The sequence below is a fragment of the Lissotriton vulgaris genome, chromosome 2_1, assembly GCF_964263255.1.
Source record: "Lissotriton vulgaris chromosome 2_1, aLisVul1.2, whole genome shotgun sequence".
Taxonomy (NCBI): Eukaryota; Metazoa; Chordata; class Amphibia; order Caudata; family Salamandridae; genus Lissotriton; species Lissotriton vulgaris.
In genome coordinates this window covers 736,976,291-736,996,829 of record NC_141687.1, presented here as the reverse complement: position 1 = coordinate 736,996,829, position 20,539 = coordinate 736,976,291, and positions in this window count along the sequence as shown.

Genomic DNA, 20,539 nt, shown 5'->3' with positions numbered 1-20,539 from the left:
AACGCTTACGGGTGAATGGGTGGGTTGAATGTGAGGGGAACTGGCTAAGTTGAAGACGCAAGAGGAAGTGCATGCAGAAGGCGAGTGTGAAAAACATATGCTATATGCAGAGGGAGGATTTCAGAATGAAATGTCTAACAATGAGAGAGGGAAGGTGACGGGGAAAAACGGATGTGCCTGAGACATCTGAAAATCAATATCCCTTTCTAGAGCTTTAAGAGGGATAAAAAAGCAGGGGGGGGGGGCTCTAAAGAGGCATGACCTATATGCACTCACATTTGCATAAAATCGCACTGCCTACTACTCAACCGTGGCCTGTTATAATCGAATATGACTTTTCAGCGCGATGTAAAGGTCGTTTCCCGTTATAATCACATGGATGAGACTTGTTCAAAGCATGCACTAGACAAGAGCAATAAAAAAATGCTGAAACAAGAAATGCTGGAAAAAGCTAACGCCCCTACGGGATGCAAAATCAAGTAAAGCACGTGAATTTTAGACAGGAACGACATTGATTACCTTAATATTTTTTACACACCTTGTTCAGAGATCGATCCGGTATTTTACCTGTAATGTTAAGGAAATGAATGCAGGAACCGAAAGGGGGCCGTTTCAATGCTTGTTTTAACAACTTCTGGGTCTGAAACCTAGAGGGACCCGGCCCACTTAAAGCTCTGTCTCTTCCACATATCTCAGTCATGTTTTACAGTCTTATATTTTTTTAGAATTGGAACATTTTCAGTCCTAATTATTCACAACAAAATCATTGCCTTTACTTATTTATTCGACATTAACAGGCATTGGCAAAGCCCGTAGGTCTAGCTACTTTTAAATGTGTCCATTGTTGCAATATGCCAGGACGCAGTAGCAGAAAATTCACAGAGACACTCATATGCTGCTCAGATGGCATACTCCGTGAAACACACAGTTTTAGCTCACTTTATCAGCCACTCCTTTAATTGCGAAGGCCATGACTCTTGAAAAAGATACCTAGTTACACATCTTTGGCTACGCCTCCTTTAAAAGACGCCCCCACTCAACCTTTTTACTTCCGCTTAAAGCACTACATAGAACTGGCACATGGTAAATATACAGAGGAGCACATGCACAGCTCTCGTTTGTCCCGGTGTCACCATGGTAACGGTCAGGCAGTTCTGTATTGTCAAGCACACTGGGGCTTGAACCAAACTTGGAGTCGAAAAACTCAACCTACAAGTTTCACCAGTGGAAGTATGCAGTGGGCTGAAAAAACGCAGAGATGACACAGCCACCTCATCAAAAGAGGTCAATTAGCGGATGCTGCGCATTTATTTGGTATTCAACGTGTTGTGTCATACTCGGACTGAGTTGCAATATGTATTATAGCCCTACAAATAAGACAGAATTATAACAGGCCGATGTGTGTTTCGAGCCAATGCCAAGTCAAACATTACCCATAAAGCACCTATCTTCAGACACAATAAAGCCCCCCCTCTCCCTTCCTCGCCCCCCCCCTCTTCTCCAATAAGAGAAATTCAAACAGCTTTCCTTTTCTTACCGGCGAGTAGGGTTGTTACCCCAGGGGGTCTCGCTGCAGGGCCTCTCATAAATAATGCAGCACGAAGCACCCTCACGTCTTCCAAATGCCCCAACTGGGATCCAGGTCATAAACTCTCACCCAACGTCGGATATCACTATGTAGTAAAAAACCTAGAAAGGCGATGCAAACTGACCGGGCCCTCTGGGACGAATCGAGTCGTGCTGCCTCCCAGTGTAACTAGATAGTCTCTGGAGCTGAAAGTGATCCTACCCGAAGCATCCAAGCATAGCTTCACACAGGTGGCGCCGAGGAGAGCCTCCCCCAGAAGACGAAGCCACCAAAAAAGGACAGACAGCTTCCCGCCCTCACATTATGTCAGGCTCCCAAGTCTTCCGTTTTAAATGATTTTTACAAATAAATACAGACAGAAAACAATGGGTTTCCTGTCTGTATGTATTTTTTGAGGTGGAAAAATACTGAAAATTTTGCCTCTAACGAATGTACTTTCATGCTGTCTGTTGTGAATTCCAAGACAACGGATGAGCAGATATCATGGGGAGTTAAAAAAAAACAGGTTAAGATATCTTTAAATACAGGCATATGTGAAAATATATTTGGAGTAAATTATTAATATTTACCCGTGGGTGTAGTGGTTTGCTATAAAAGGCTGAAGAATTTGCTAAAGTGCGACAGGCATCAAAGTATGAGTGCATGTTTATCAGTTAAATAAATGTAGAAATTTACAATTTTTTACTCCACGTATTCGCAAACTGTAAAATAAATATGAATAAATACTAATAAGATGGCCCAAAAATAAATATAGATAAATAAAGACGGAAATGTTAAAAAAAAAAATACCATAAAACCGGGTGTCCTAATTATAAGTCACTCAGTGGCGTAGTAAGGCTCTCTTGGGCCCAAGTGCACATTTCCAGCAATGCTTTGGGGTTTCTCCCTTCAGGCATAAATAGTTCAGTAACTCATGATATGACTTCCTGCATCCTGGTGCAGCCAAGGAGTATTTACCCATTATAAAGGCACAGCTCCCATAATGCAAAGAAAGTGCAACATAGGTGAGCTACGCCTGCCCCACGAGCTCTCTGCTTGAAAACTGCTAGTGTTCATGTTGAGAGAATAATTTCCTCATCCTTCACTTTCATAGCACAGGGCTCCTAATTTCCTCAGGGCCATGCACAAGTGGCTCAACCAGTCTGCGCTTGTACTTGCATTATGGGACTTGTACTCCTGATTTTTTATTAAAAATTGGATCACATGGACTAGAAATCTCAGAATGCAGATTAATAACTGGACTTGCTGAGCTTCTCGGGTTTCATAATGACAAACTCAAAGCTTTCATGGCTCATGGCATGTGGCAGGAGTAAACTCCAAGTTATCGGGCACACCACGTTCCAGCCTGGACATTCTATTTACCAATTATTATTTTTGGTGTTTTACTACAATTAGGTTACTTGAAATAAACAAAGACTGCGATTCCCAGGATGCATTAGGCTCTTAAACGAGCTCAGATTGGCAAATAGTTTCCTGGATGACATGGAAGGCATCTTGTGATGTCCTTTCCTTCCCCTGTTTTCCCCTTCTTCCCCTTTAAGATGTGTCATCCTTTCTCTGCATTCTAAGTTCTCAGAATGTACTTGCTTACATGATTCTCTACTTGTCAGTTACCTGTGGCTGCTTATGGATGAGGTTTTTATTAAACCCACTCTGCCTATCCAGTTTGACTTCCTCCTCGTTTATTACTTAAATTGTACAATATTATACTGGCGACGATTGGAAACGAAACGACCTCAACATAGCAACACTACAAACCTCTTGATCTGTTCTCTCCTCCAGCGGCTGATCTTCGAAGTTTCAAGTGAAGCGAAGCCTTCCCTGCGGCAGCTCCAAAGATGTCACGGTGGTGAGGAGAGCGGGTGGTTTTTATTCGTAAAATAAGGGACTGGGAGAATTAAAAATAGAAAAGATTTTGCGCGTTAAGAAGTGAAACCGTTTGGTGCTCGCGCTCTGCACTGTACTTGCTGACGTCAGCGTGCGTTTCAGACGCATGCGTTCCAACTAGAAAAAGGACGCGCAACGCGCTGACGTTCTCCCAAGCCTAACACTCGCATCACGTGATAAAGATTCGTCAAAGCAAATACTGACGTGTTTGTTTATTAACGCTGCGAGTCTAGAGAGCTGTACAGCGTTCCAATAGAACGTTCTTTGTCTCCATCTAACGCCGCACTTCAAGAGAACTACTCATTGTTTGGATAGAACATTCTGTCTTTCTACCTCATAATAAGTTTGAGGAAGACTACATTACACTGTGCTAAATTAGAATATTCTTTATTTTAACACGTTCTGCTCTTACAAACAAGCATTGGAAAGAGGAACACTCAGATTTACTACTTGCATTCTTCTATTGTTCTCCATAGAGACTGATATTTGGAATTTCTTGAATATTTAAAATTTGTTTTTCATACTTATACTAAGATATAAAAAAAAAGAGGAAGAAGATTTGAATTAATTAAGTAAACTATGCATAATTAAGGAAAAGTAACCTTAATTAACTACAGGATATATATATTCATAAAAAAAAAGGAGATCACCTTTTAATTTAAAGATGCAAAACGTAACACAACCTGCATTTTTCCTTACAAGTCCAGGAGAGCCTAACGTAAAATGGAAAAAATGGAAAAAAATATTCGCAAATTATGCCAGAGTCTGCGGAACCAACTTGAGTGCAGAAAGAAAACACTCACTTCTTCTGCATTGTCTTGGTGGTGAAGGTCAAGATGTTCTTGAACATTTACCAGACTTATCAGCGGCAGAACAAAGAAACCTAAATGAATATGAAATAGCCATTCTACAACTTGATAGGCATTATCTACCTAGACTTAGCACCATCATGGAAAGGTACCATTTTGGTTTACGTGAACAAAAAAAAGATGAAACTGTAGAAGAATACGTATCTTCTTTGAGAAATCTTGCTTCGTCTTGCAACTTTGGTCAGACACTTGATGAACGCATACGTGATCAGTTTGTTTTGAGATGCGCACATGACGATATAAGAAAAGAACTGTGGCTGAAGGATGAACCTCCTTTAGAAGAAGTTTTGACTATTGCTAAACAAGTAGAGCATATGACAAGATGTGTCGGAGAACTAAAAAAAGAAAAAGAAAAGCCATCCACTTCTGAATCTAAGGACAAAGTAAAAATTGATGAGACTGTCTATCAAGTAAAGAAAGTAGAAAACGTCACAAATGATAAGAAGAATGTTAGGTCAATTAATCCTTTTTTTTCTTCCTCCAGTAACAGATTTTCTTGTTGTAGGTGTGGTCAAATTGGTCATTTGGCTAATTCTCCTATGTGTCCTGCGTTAAAGGTGACATGTAATTTATGTAATAAGAAGGGTCATTTTGCAAAATTGTGCAGGAGCAAAACAAATTATAGTGACAACTCACGGAAAAGATGGTCTCAACCTCATGTAAGATCGATTTGTTTTGAGGTTAAAGATGGCAAATCTGATCATCCCTCTAATTTGGTTAGTGTGGAAGGCAATATGATTAATTTAAAATTTGATTCCTGCTCAAAAATAACTATAATTGATGAAAAATTGTATAATGAACTATTTAAAGGCAAGGTAAAACTGTTCAAATGTGACATTCTTCCCTTAGGGTATAGTGAGAAACCCATTGGGATGGTGGGTTACTTCATGGCTGAGATAGAACTTGGTTCAAGGATCACTGTTGGTAAAGTTTATGTGTCAAAGAAAGGTGATGCACTATTAGGTTGGTTGCACCAACGCTATCTAGGAGTGACACTTGATCCTAATGCCTCTCCTCAGGTCCAAATTCATGAAGTATCTAATCTAATACGTGACAACAAGAGTGATGAAAGCCTGTCTTTGTCTTTAGCAAAACAATTTCCTGATGTTTTTAAAGAAGAATTAGGGTGTTTGCGTGGTTACAAACACCATATTAAATTAAAGGTCAATGCTCTTCCTGTTGTGGCCAAAGTAAGGAGGATTCCTCTTGTAGAACAAGCAAAAGTCCAAGAAGAACTTGACAAACTTGTGAGGAATGATATTATTGAACCTGTGGAGGCAACTGAGTGGCTTGCTCCTGTGGTTATCGCAAAGAAGCCTACTGGTGAAATTCGTCTTTGCATTGACTTAAGGGCACTAAATAAAGAGGTGGTTGTTGACAAGTTTCCCCTTCCTAATATAGATGAGATAGTCAGCACTTTAGAAGGTGCAAAGTATTTTACCACTCTCGATTTAGCTTCCGCATATCATCAGGTAGAGCTTGACTCTTTTTCACAAGACCTGACTGCCTTTATTACACCAATGGGTACGTTTAAATTTAAGAGGATGCCTTTTGGCCTCGTCTCTGCCGCCTCTGTCTTCCAACGTATCATGTCAAAGATCTTAAGAGGCTTGTCAGGTGTTAAGTGCTATCAGGATGATTTATTAATTTATGGAGGTAGTGTTTTTGAGCATGATTGTCGTGTGTCAGAGGTATTAAAAAGATTGGATGGTGCAGGTATGACCTTAAAAAGATCCAAATGCAAGTTTAGGGTTCAAGAAGTTAACTACTTAGGTCATTGTATCACTGGTGATGGTGTCTTTCCAAAGAAAGAACTTGTCGATTCTATAGAAAAAGTTAAGGATCCAACTTGTAAAGAAGAACTTCTCTCATTTCTAGGCATGGTGGAATTTTGGATGAGGTTTTTATTAAACCCACTCTGCCTATCCAGTTAGACTTCCTCCTCGTTTATTACTTAAATTGTACAATATTATACATCTCTCACATTACAAAATCAGGGTCCTAAAACAGAAAAGCAAAACAATACGGAAAGACTGTCAGATTAAATTAATTTACCTCGGTTTCTTCAATAGTCTTAAACAATTGACCTGTAAAGAGAAAGTGGGATTCATAGTACCGTGGATCTGAGTGATGTGCGTTATCCTCAGCTAGTCTTGAATTTTAAGAATTTTGTCATATAAGATTTCAATGGCGGCTCGCAGTGGGAGTACTGCATGGCGTTGGGGTGGAGCTGAGGAGGGGCAGGGTGGGGTGGGAGTGGAGTCGAACAACTTGGGCTCGCTGTATCGCCGAGTGATGATGCACAGAGCGCAAGGTAAATAGTTGTATTTATTTATTTACTTACTTTACTCGTGGATGTCTTATGTCTGACTCCACTACCCCCACACTGCCCCTCCCCCGCCCCACCGTCCCACAGCACTCCCACTGCGAGACGCCACTGTAAGATTTTGACGTTTCTCTTTTCGTTTGTAAATATGGCCTGCGAGTCCCCAGAATTGCACAGTTCTCTTATTGTAAAAGCCAGGAGGGACGCAGAGGAGGCCCGCTGATTTGGCAATAAATCCGTTCTAAATATATGAATATGCTTCAGGTTTTATTATTAGGATCTTCAGTTGGTACAGAATATGCCAGCAAGGCATATGTTAAATTAGATAGATGCACGTTTCACAAAAGCAATGCGTCTAAAGGGTCAATATAGCTGCCACAACACCTTTTAAAGGAGAGTAAGCTACTGAAATATTCAAAGAATGTAACTTTCTCCAAAATAGGATCTTGCACTTTCAGTGCTGCTCTTTACTGAATACGTATGACTTTCAAAATTTTACATATACCTGCATGCTAAATTACCTCATAATCTGTTCAGAATGAGAGAAAAAAAGGCATCAAACTGTGGTATCTTCCAGTTGTGTTTATTATGTTCTCTTGTTAACTGGTTCCTAGCTGCTCAGCCAGTGTGAGTGTTCTGTATGGAATGTTGGTGTGATGGACATGAGTGGGATGCTTGGGTGCCTGGTGTGAGTGTTGACAAGTTGAAGATGGGCTGAGCAGCAGGGAGGCTGCTCCTGGTGGGGCTGCTACCACTGATGTTATGGACTTAATAAATAACTTACAAAGACGGCTACATCTACTACATCACCTCTATGCATGGAATTTCACCACACATTTTGGCGACAAATCTAGAAAAAAAACTCATGCTGTACGGCTGGTCTTAATTAAGATAAAGATTACATGGTAAAGAAGTCTTTAAAGCCCAAGAAACCTAAAGAAACAATTGTTATTGACGGCACAATGCAAATACCCAGGAAGAAGATGTTCAGAAAAGACCAGACTGCGCTAAGTAAATTTCCATGAGGACGGTTCAAAGGGGAGTACAAGTGTTCACTTGAAACCAAGAGGATATTCACAGAAAAGTATATCAATGAACAAGAAACCAGAGAAAATGGAAGCATAACACCTCGCAGCCCCACCAGTGTCTTTCACATTGGACAGCCCTAGCATAGGCGTGCAGCACTCTCTAACATTGTTTGGGACATGTAACTATCCCTAAGTGTGAGGGATTGGCTCGCAGTGGTTGCCTGACTGCAAAAGAGAGGAGAAAGGACTTTTGTACTACTTTCATTCAACTTGTGAGGTATCTCCAAGGGCTTGAGATAGAGCTTGACTCCTGCTGAAGTCTCAGGGACAACAGACTTCACCCACTAGCTCCCCAAGAGTTCTTTGGAAGTGCCTGCAATTGTGTTGGGATTTCTGAGGGACTGCGTGCCGCAAGGAGCTTGGAAGTGCGACTCACAAAGAAGAAGTGTGTAGCCGAACTGCTGCCCAACGTGAAAGTGCCTCGCATCGCCAGAGAAGAGGATCGACATCGCACCAGATGACGCCACATCAGCGGAGAAGTCTGTCGCTGACGCAGCCGATGTCGTCACATTGCTGGGAAAGTGCGTCGCCGCTGCAGCTGTCGCATCATTGTCGAAGCACCTCGCGTCACCGGAGAAGAGGATCGACGTCGCATTAGATGTCGCTGCATCACCGGGAAGCGTTTCGGAGGGCCTGTCGTGGCTCAGACGAATAGTTGGGTCACCGAACAGTTGTTGGGCGTGCATGCATCGTGTTGCATCAAGGAAAAGACGCCATTTTGTTCATTGTACCAGATCTTCATCGCATCACGGCGTTGCGAACTGCATCGCCACAGAAGCGCAGTAAGAAACCAATGCATCACCTCCCCGTGCCGAGAAGAACCAACGCATCCCCTACGCCTCCCCTACGCATCAGTAGGGACCAGATGCATCACCGTTCTTGCTTGTAAGGAACCGAAGCATCACCTTACCTGCAACACTTTCGTTGTATAACATTACGCATCCTAAGGTACATTGACTCAAAGTAACGTGTTTTACATCTTAAGAGAACTAAGCTAATTCTATCATTTTTAAAGTACAGTATTGTGGATTTTTGTTGTTTGTGGTCTTGTGTTAAGTCTATATAAAATACTTATTTTTATACTACAACTTGTGTGGTGTCCATCTGTAGTGTTGTCACTGGGTTACTGTATGTGTTCACAAATGCTTTACGAACTGCCTCTGAGATAAGCCTGTCTGCTCGTGCCAAGCTACCAAGGGGGTGAGCAGGGGTTATTTTAGGAGTGTACCCCCTTACCCTGACTAGATGCAAGGGTCCCTATTTGGACAAAGGTACCTACCTCTTCCAACTAGAGACCCCCAAATCTAACATTGGTGGTCAGCGGTGAGGATTCTGGACTTGCATTTGTGACTCATATACAGTGATTGGTGAACGCTACTAGTGAGTGCAGGCCAAACGCGACCACATACATTTTGGTAGATTATTTTTCCTGGGATTTTCTATTTTTGCTATGAACTGCCAAGTTGAACCACCATGGATAAAGCAGCATCCATAGCATCTGTTGATTTTGATTGGGAAGAGGAGAAACTAGAATGCTACAATGTGAATCAGCTGAAGCACTTCTGCAGGAGATTTAAAGTTGCTATGACCGGTCTCTCCAAGAAGGAGGAGTTCCTAAAGGCGCTGAGGGCCTGGGTCAAAGCAAGGAATACCCCTGAGAATGAGGAAAGGGCTGAAAATGCAGAGGAGCAGCTGGAAGGGCCATTGGGTCCAGGGGGTAGGAGAGCACCTTCTCCAGCAGGTAGCATTGTTTCTGCCAAGGCCCTGCCCCCAGAAGAGCTGGAGGACAGGGAGAAGAGTAGGATGCATGAGATGGAGCTGTCCAACCTCAAATTGAGTGGGCAGTTACAATTGGAGTTGCAAACTAGGAAATTGTCCCTAGAGGAAAAGAGCATGCAGTTTGAGCATGAGTTGAGAATAAGGTAGCTTGTTTCGGAGCTCGAGAGGCTTGAGGCAATGAGTGTCTCAGCCCAGAAAAAAGAAATGTGTGTAGTTCAGGAAGTGAGCTTTGCTGATTTGGAGGTGGAATCCAGCTCAGATGGTGGCAGCACAATTGAGTTATCTAGTTCTGAGGGAGCAGTACATACACCCAGAGATGTGGCATCTGACTTAAAGGAGGGGGTTAACATACACCAGGATGTTCAAGGACATGAGGTAGCTCCAGTGGTGCACACTGTCCCTGAGGAAAATGGGAAAACTGACACAGGGGTTCATGATCCTAGTGGTGGGAGGGGCACTCTACTGACTCTAGATGAGAGGTGCAGGGAGAGGGGTTCCCCCAAGGCTGAAGTCCTGGTATGTGAGTGTGAAGACCACTCAGAAGAGTATGGGTTGAATGACAGAGACAGTCATATACTATATTTCAAATTTCAGTAGAGTGGTGTGGAGTATGTGTGCGAGGCACTAAATGGTGAAGTAAAGGATGGCTTGGTTAACCCTTGTGTGGGGCTATGTAATTCAATTGTGGGAGAGCATATTGTAAGTCCCTGTTTTCCATAACTATGCCAACACCTGTTGGAGAGTGAGTTCTCTGACCCCAGCGAGCTCACATTGGAGGCAGACCTTTTGGTGGATTCCAGAGGGTCTGGAGAGGCATTGGGGAGTGACCTGAAGGGAGGGGCTCGGGTATCTTCTGGGCCTGTGTGGTGGAAGAGGTTCAGAGTAGCCCAGCTAGGTCCTGGTGTTGTGGTAGGGGTGTAGGGCTCACATGCTATCTCAGTGGGGACGGAGTGAGGGTGGACCTTCGTGTCCCAAGGTGCCCGAAACCCAATCTCAGAGCCTGGATGGTTCTTTAAGGGAACATCAGGTGGGGAGCCCAGGCTGTCCTGATGGGTTGTCCATTGAGGGGGACCCCCTAGTGTCTGGTGAACTGGGAGTGTCTGTAAGCAGGCCTCCACCAGTTCTGGTGTCTGGCAGTACCACTCCTAAGTGGAGGGTCCAGAAGTCCAGATCGAGGGGTGAGAGCGAGAAAGAGTCCCAAGTGGAAGAACCAGTGGGTCAGGGGCCAGATGGATGTATGACATTACCACGCATACCATTACCACGCATACCATTACAACGCAGTATTTACAATGCATACCGTTACAACGCATAGCGCTTTGAGGTGCTGGATAGTGGTAAGTATAATTTTATATCCAACTCCAGTCCCCGTGGATACTAGGGAAGGTGTTGGATATAAAATTAAACGTATTCCCTATCCTAGAGCGCCCCCCAGCGCAATGCGTTGTAATGGTATGCGTGGTAATGTCTGCGTTGTAAGTGTAGTGCGTGGTAAAAAATGCGTGGTAACAGTTGTATACCGGGCCGGATAGAAGGGCTGAGTCACCAAGGAATGACCATGGTGACACCACTTGTGTCCTGGGGGATGTTCATGTGCTGTCAGATGGACAGGGGTTTGGAGATCTGCACCGGGGACATGAGTTATGTGTCACCCTCGGGAGGGGGGTTTATGCACTCCCCAGGAAGTCCTGGTTTGCCAGGCAAGTGTTCAACAGAAGGGGTTGGTCCCTGGGTTGGGAAGCCAGGTTCAGGTGTTGTCTGACCTCGGGGAGGGCGCAACTGCAATCAGTGTCCTGAAGAGATGTAGCTTCTAGGGGTACCACTCCAGGTGGGAGAGTGCAGTGCTCTGCAAGGCGGTACAGAGGGAGGGAGTCCTCACTTCTGACCCCGGTGCAGCCTGAGTGTTTGGACCCTAGGTTGGAGGGCCAGGTTCAGGGTGTCCCCCCTGACCTGGAAGCCCAGTTGCAGGATAGAACCCCTGAACTGGTGGGCAAATTGTGCAGGACACCTGCTACAGGTACCCTGACAATTCTGGAAGGGGGTACCATTCCAGGTGGGAGGGTACAGAGCCCTTAGGAGGAGGACCAGATGTGGGAGAGCCCACCCCAGTCTCTTGTCCAGCCACCGGGTACAGCCCTGGGGCTGGTGAGTCAGTGCCAGGATGTCATACCTGACCAGGATGTCATACCTGACCTGACAGGAGGGAGAGTGGACAAAGGGTGCCAAGTACCTGGGGTTACTGCTCCCTGCTCTCTGACGCCACAAAGGTTTGAGAGTCCTGAGAGGCATAACGCCTGGGTCTCATCACTGACTACTGTCAGTGGCCACTGTGGCTTGCTGTCTGTTTGTTGGGACACACCCGTGAGCAAGCTAAGGTTAGGTGCTGCATAAATGGTGTCCACGGGTGAGGAGAAGGGTTCCCCATGGGTTAGCATGGTGGGCCCTGAGAATATAGACAGAGGGATCCAAAAAGGTTCAGATTGGCGTAGAACTGGAATATGCCACGTCTGTTGCGGGCCAGGGTCCATGTTCTATCGCCCAAAGCAGAGAAGCCCATCAGGGTAGTGTTTGGTCTCCTCTGAGTTATGGCTGGAAGGGGGTTGTATTGGACTTGGTCCTTTTTGCAGGGTCATCCCTGAACTTTTTGGATTTTTGTTGTTTGTGGTCTTGTGTTAAGTCTACATAAAATACTTATTTTTATACTACAACTTGTGTGGTGTCCATCTGTAGTGTTGTCACTGGGTTACTTTATGTGTTCACAAATGCTTTACGCACTGCCTCTGAGATAAGCCTATCTGCTCATGCCAAGCTACCAAGGGACTGAGCAGGGTTGTTTTAGGACTGTACCCCCTTACCCTGACTAGACATAAGGGTCCCTCTTTGGACAAAGGTACCTACCTCTGCCAACTAGAGACCCCCACATCTAACAGTCACAATTCATGGAGGCAGTCCACCCATAGTGGTAGAGTTCCGGGATATGTTACTCCCGTTTTTCTTCAGACAGTGTTTTGCCCCGTTTTGTGTTGCAATGTTGGATAATCCTTTTATATCTTTCTTCAGTCTAGTTTACATGTCTATCCATGTGCTCTTATCTCACTTTGTTCTTGTGAGTTTAACTTACTGGAATGTATTTTATTTGTTTTTAATATTAAGGGAGATGATGGGTGATATTTTGTGTGTAACTTTTCATTCTCCTTTCCTCCTTTGTTTACTGTTTGTTCCCTCTCATGATGTGGTGTTTTACCTTGCATCCCTGGGTTCTAGACTATTTCCCTCATTTGTACATTATTGTGCATAGTTGTTTCCATTTTTGTACGGTTTAGGTAATTTTCAATTTTAGGGGAAGAAGATATGTGGTATCTTCCTGTTGTGTTTATTATGTTCCCTTGTTGTTACCTGGTTCCTAGCTGCTCAGCCAGTGTGAGTGTTCTGTATGGAATGTTGGTGCGATGGAAATAAGTGGAATGCTTGGGTGCCTGGTGTGAGAAGTTGACAGTTGAAGATGGGCTGAGCAGCATGGAGGCTGCTCCTGGTGGGGCTGCTACCACTGATGTTATGGACTTAATACATAACTTCAAAGACACTACTCAGCTACGTCTACTACTTCCCCTCTACGCATGGAAGTTCACCACACAAATCATCCATTGCATTTTAGTATTGGCAGTCTGCATGAAAGTGTAGATTAATTGGAATTGCAGCAATATTTATTAAATTCTATTTACCAGGAGTTTATTTCACACATGTATCAATTCTTTTTCTTGGAAATGTGAAACACTGTCGACCCAAAGCCTGCTTCTAAACAGAGTGCTGGGCGTAGGCAATATCCTGATCAATAGGGTTAACAGCATCATCGTGGTCGCCTTAGAAACCATCCTACAAGCTGCAGCACATCTCATCCAAAAGCTTCAACAGGTGCTACTATATCACTCCAATACTGAAATAACTTAATTGGTTCCTTCTTCAGGCCTATCTCACTTCAAGACCTTCGGCAACATTACAGGTTCATCAGCATCAGTACCCCCGAGTACTTGGAAGAGGAAAAACACAGAGGAAGGACTTCACCAGATAGGAGATGAGCAAAGCAAAGAAAGAAATGACAAGGGGAGAGGGGTGCTCCATCTATGCACACAGGTTCAGGAGCAACATCCCCATGATTGTCGATTTTACTATTCCACCTCAGCAATTCTGAAAAGTCCTGATAACACCTCTTTTCAAGGAGCTCTGCCTCTCCACATAACAACATACTACTTTATCCGTCCTACGTATGAACAATCATAAATATTATCAGGTGCTCATACCCAATGTTACCTGATGATTTCTTGTCACAAGGACATACATTTTCCTGCTTCAAGATTCGCTTTCAAACAAATTATTGTTTTATGATGTGTTTATTCAATTGCGGCAATTGATTTCATCCAACACTGCAACTCTCAGAATGTATTGATCATACATTGATCATTTGAGGGCTAAGAGTGGAAGCAAATTGTTTTGGGTGACCGGGAGTCTCTTGGTATCCCTATATCAGTCTGATCTTGCAAGACATGGTGATTCCATTGATTTTGAGATGTTGATGATTATACAGGCAGTGAATCTGTTCCTTGGTCACAACAAGAAGGAAGATTATGATTGTTGAGCATCTGGACTATGACAATGATCTCTATGGGGCACATGCATCAAGCATTTTACTGGTCACAAATAAGCTGATTCGCAAAATCAGCCTGTTTGCGACGGGTAAATTGCCTTTTTTATGCATCAAAGGCATTGCATTTGCAAAATAAGTAATCACAATTTTTGCAAATACCTAATTCACGAATGCATTTAGGGAATCGCAATTTACGATTCCCAAAATGCAATGCATGTAGCATTTCCAAAGTGCAACTTTGCATTTAGGAATCGCAAATGACCATCAATTTCAAGGTTATGGTACTTTGTGAATCCTCTGAAAATGGACAAAAGTACATTAAGTGCCATGTGGCGAGCACACATAGGGCCCTTAGGACATGTGTATGTGCCACATGGGCCCACTTACTTTTATTGGGTGTGCATCGGGGGACCTTAGGCCCCCTAGCACCCTTGCAATTGCATTCGTAATTTGCGATGATCAATTTGGTAATCAAAATTGCAAATGCATTCCCATTCACATAGGAATGAATGGGAATGCATTCATTTAGCGATTAGCTATTAGAGAATATTAAGGATTTGCAAAAATATTTGAGAATCCTTCATGCATAGGCATTTGTGATTACCAAATAGCAAATCCTTAAAATTCACTATTTGGTAATCGCAAAGAATTACCTTGATGCATGGGCCCCTATATTGCCTCAGACGGCCAAGACAAAAAGGGCTGTCCTAACGAGGAGAGGAGTTTAGACAACAGAGGTTTATGAAAAAGATGGCTGTGCAAAGAGTATGTAGAAGAGCAAAATAGCAGATTGAGGTGAAATTAACAGGGATGCAAGAGCAAAGAAGAAGGCAAGAAGTAATACAAAACGTAAAGGTGATAAGGAAGCAAGAATGATAAGGAGGCATGATTAATGCAGATGTGGCGGTAGGTGAGACAAATGGCTGAGATAAAACAATAATATGGCAAGAATAATTAAGTATTTAAGATAGCTAGGGGTACAAAATGGATGGAGGAAGACTTATTGATTAATGATGAACAATCATCAAAGCGATTGAGTCTAGTAATGATCCACGGTCTGTTTGCAGAAGCGCACACTATGGAACAGGCTCAAGAGGGATGGAATGGAGTTATCATCTTACCATGCTGCTCACTGGGACCACCCACCTGCCTTCCATTCTGGTCACTTCTCACTCTCTGCACACAGCTGCATGTCCCTCTGCTCATCTTGAAGCATTCTAGGAACTTGCACCAGACAGTACCAGACATGGCATGTAACCAAGCAGAGAGCGGCCAACCTGAGTCAATGTGCTACATGGCAATGTGAAGGTTTCCATGTAGCCTAGCTGTCAAGGCTTAGTCAATAAAGCTCTGAGAAGCGGTGAGTCAGAGCAGATTGAGGTTTAGTACATAGACATAATTCCATAAATTATGACTGACACATCACATTACTTTCTAAATGAGATTATACTTTGGCATGCATCAAAAGAGAGATACCACTTTGGCCATTTAAAGCAGAATCTGGATGCCTAGTACCCTTGCCTCCATAACCCAGTGTGCAGTGCGTAACAAGCTATCAATGCTGACTGGGGCAGAGGGCACACTGCACAACTAACTCCCATGATCTCAGAGCCTCTATGCCAGGGGCACCCAACCCTTCAGGGGTCACCAAACCCTTCGGAGGGGCCCTATTTGGTCCAAGGCCAATCACTGACTGTTAGATAGGGGAAACTCAGGGGTCCCTTTTCACATTCTGCATGGGGGCCAATCCTTTTACCTTACGCCCCTTCCCTCTGCTCATGGCTTTCTTCTATGTGCAGTAAGTTCTTAGCACAGAACTTGGTCTCTGACCTCATTCTGCACCCAGCCTACAAGTCACCAGAACACATTGTACCCAACATTCGGTCAAAAGCTACACTAATCAATTCCTGATCTGGGTATAGAATGGACAGTAAGGAAACCCTGTACAGGTGACTCTGAATAAAACATTTTTTAAATGTATCATTTTTAGGTACATTTATGGCTTTTTTTTCTTCGATCTGTCAACCCAAAAAAGAATTTAAACTGTGGGCAAATGTGGTTAAAAACCTGTAGCTGAGTACTAAAAAAAGGAAATAAAATTCTTTGGGAATTTGCTTCAGTAAGATACCCAATTCTCCAACATTGTCTCCTGGGAGGGTATCCAGGCACTGCACCCAAGTTTCTGTTTGCAAAAAGTTTGCTCGCAAATTGCCACACTTTTTCTGCGACTAGGACCTTAGTACATCTGTCTGTTGGTTGGCTGATAGCAGCAATTGGCTTACAAATTGTAGAGGAAAACTCGGCTGAACTCACTTGTATAGAAAGAAACATATTAGAAGGAAAAGATGCTTTCAACATCAGGTAAACAAAACAGCTTGTTCTCTAGTGTCTGGAGAAAATAATTTTAAAATATTGGGATGCAGAAATATTGGAAAATAAATATCATACAGGTCGGCCAAGAGGGAGCTTTTGTTTGCAATCAAAAACAAAACGAAAGATGATGTCAAAGTTGCCAGGGAGACATATAAGCATATCCAAAGGATCTCAAAAAAGAAATGGGAGGAGACAAGCTGGGCGGACATGCTGGCTGCTGCCAAATCCAAGGACAATGTTGGGTTTTGGAGGCTGGTTGCTAATGGGTGCCATGCAAGTAGAGCTGTGAAGGACGTCTTTCTAGACGAACTGACTTGGGTGACGCACTTCACAACCCTTTACAAACAATACGATAGTGGTTTTGATGAGACGCCATGGTCACCACCTCCAATTAAGTGCCTTGATTTCTCAATTGATGAAACCAAAAGGGCCATCGCTGAACTGAAAAGTAGCAAAGCTCCTGGTCCTGATAAGATAACTGGTGACCTGTACAAGCATGAGATTGAAGTTTGGGCTCCATATATAAATCACTTGTTTAATGCTCTATCTAGTAATTGTCAGTTTCCAGATAGTTGGTGTGCTGCAGAGGTTGTTCTAATATTCAAAAAGGGTAGCAGGTTTGTTCCATCAAACTACAGACCGATTAGTTTGATGGACATCTTGCAAAAACTCTACGTCAAGCACTTACTATTTCGGATAAATGACTGGCTGGACGAAAAAGCAATACTCACCAAACTTCAAGCCGGGTTCAGGGGTAAGGTCAGCACCATAGACCAGGTTTTTAGATTTTGTTGTATATATTGGAAATATGTACTCATTAGGAAGGGGCACTTGTATGTCGCCTTCGTAGACTTGAGAACGGCATTTGACCTCGCTCCACGTAACTTGCTCTGGAGGTCCCTTAGTGAGGTTGGGTTGCCAGGGTGCCTCCTGGCTCAAATAGTCGAGCTGCACGCTAGGAATCATGCCAACATCAGGTGGGGTCCTAATAGGAAATTGACGCGCAACATCCCTATAGAGCGTGTCGTCCGCCAAGGATGCGTTTTGGCCCCTACCCTATTTTCATTATTTGTCAATGATATTCCTGATCATTTGAACAGTTGTACAAATGACTCACCACAACTTAATGGGGAAAGGGTGCCTGCGTTACTTTTCGCGGATGGTACCATCTTGATATCCCAAACTAAGAAAGGTCTCCAGGCACTCTTGAACTCCTTTAGTATGTATTGTGTGAAGAAAGGATTGGAGATAAATGTTAATAAAACTAAGTGTATGGCATTGAATCCCTGTAGGCGGGATAGGGGGACCCTAAGTCTGGACGGCCACGTGCTAGAAACATTTGATAACTTTTCCTATTTGGGGGTGGTGCTAGACTCAAACCTTACATGGAAGGCCCAAATCGAGAAAAGTAAGGTGTCTTATGCCCAAAACGTTAAGCCAATTATTAGCAAACTCAATGCCAGTACCAGCAAATGTGTGACTCCTGTGCTTGAGCTTTTTAAATTTAAAATTCAATCTGTCGCCCTCTATGGGGCTGAGATATGGGGGCCTTAAGCAAGGGATAGCTTCCATGGTCTGGATAATAAATTTATGAGATCCATTGTAAGGGTTACTACTAGTACACCTCTGACACCTCTTCAATTGGATTTGAACCTCAAAAGAACTGACAATCATACAATCATTAGACCATTAATGTTCTGGATAAGAATATGGTCTACTCCAGAACTGATTGATTACAGGAAAGGTCTTCAGGAAATATTGGGTTTAGATTCTCTTAATTCTATTTTCTGGCTCAAACACATTAAAAAATGGTTCTCAATCTTGGGCCTGTCACAGTTATGGGAGAGTCCGGAAAGGCAACCGCACTATGCGAAATCTATGGTGAAACGAGCCTTCTGGTCCTTCATAACTAACCCGTTAGTAAATGGAAATAGAACTGGGTCTCTAACTTATAATTTTCTAGGCTTCAAAGACAAACCCTTTTTTGAGGTGTTTCTAGATGAGATAGAGCCTCCCCTTGCGAAGTCCTTCTTTTTGAAGTTCAGGTATGGGAATCTCATGATAAATTCTAACCTGGAACGTTGGTCCAAGAGAAAATTGGAAGGGCCCAACATTACACAGGGGAAGTGTATCACGAGCACAGGTTTTCACAAGGAGGATGAGGTCCACATCCTGTTCTTTTGTCAAGCATATACTAAAGCAAGAAAAAGGTGGGTCAAACCCTTGTGCAATCTTCTAGGAATAAGATCTTGTATCATGGCATATAGAATTATTAAAACAAACGCTTCCCAATCTATTGTATTCAGCATTAGTAGATTCCTTTATTCTGTGTATATTGCTCGCAGGAAGATTGGTCAATTACTTTGAGCCGTTAAACTTTTGTTGGTTTATAACGTTATAGTTGCTTTTATATGATGATGGTGTATGATTCTTCCTCTAATTATGATATATGCCCAGACCTTAGATGTCAACTGCCATGAAGCTCTGTGTTTCTAATGCATTTATGTACCTATTTCTGATTGAGGACGATTAATATGACTTCTGTAACTAATGGATAAGTTTCTAAATGTTTTTAGACTTGTATGTGTAAGACGACATGGCTCTGTGTTTTTATGTATGTATCTTTTATGGCTAAAGTAGCCGAAATAAAGATTTCTGAATCTGAAATATCATACAATGCAAGTATCATGATACACAAATATTGTCTTCAAGAATATAGTTTTCAGAGGTGCTCAATATCGTTTTAAATAATAAAACTGTTGTTGATATTGTTTTCAATAATATAGTGGCTAAAATATTGTTTTTGTAGTTTATATAATAACTTATGTGTTAATATAGTTTTTGAACATTGTTTAGAGAAAGCGATTTTTTGAAAGTATAGATTTTAATTTGTAGTGATTTCAAATTTTTTATTTAATTTTTTAAACTAATTTTAGTGTTGTTGTAGATTGTTGGGTTTATAGTGGGATAGGGTGGAAAGGTAATTAGTTAATGTTATGAATAATGATGCATTTATTACATGATTTATATTTATTATATACATTAATAAATATCATTTTTTTTTTCATTCTATGTCAAATTTGTAGGGGTATAGGGTGGAATATGAATCAAGTATTAATTATTAGCAATTAATTATTAATTGCTAATTAATCATGTAATTGATTTTGATTATGTAAATTATGAAATACTTATATATTGTATTTACATTTTAGTTGTGGGCTGCTGTGTATTTAGAGGTCCAGAGTGGGAAGTTAATTAATTAATAATGAATTATAATTTATGAACAATTTTTAATTAATTAGCTAATTGATTTTTATTATGTAAAATATGAAATACTGATTTATGTTAATGATATTTCAGTAGTGGGATGCTATGTTTGTAGAGGTATAGGATGGGAAGTTAATACATTGATAATAATTTGTATTTGTAAATGAATTGTTTAATTGTATTTTGAATATTTAAATGATGGTATACTTATTTATTTCAATTATACTTTACTTGTGTGTTGCTAGGTTTATAGGGGTTTAGGCTGGAATGTTAATTAAATAATACTCTATTAACAGTTAATTATTATTGGTTAATTAATAATGAATGTGATTGTAAATATGTAAATTGTGGAATATTTATTTTGTAAGCAACATTTTAGGTGCAGGGTGCTAGATTTGTAGGGGTGTAGGATAAGACAATAATTAATTAATAATTTAATTATAATTAGATACAAATTAATAATCGATTAATTTATTGAATGGTGATTATGTAAATTGATTGTTATTTTATTATGCATTACATTTATACATCTATTTATGTGAATGAATAGCTTTTATATTATGAGTTGTATAATTTTTTCCACATTCACGGTGTTCCTTATGTGTATCAAGTGTTTGAAATGAAGTACTTTCCATACTCTTGGTTAGAATTCAATAGGAGAAATAAAATCAACCTCTTTGCAATTTAACACTCTCCCTACTTTTGCGCTGAATGGGAATA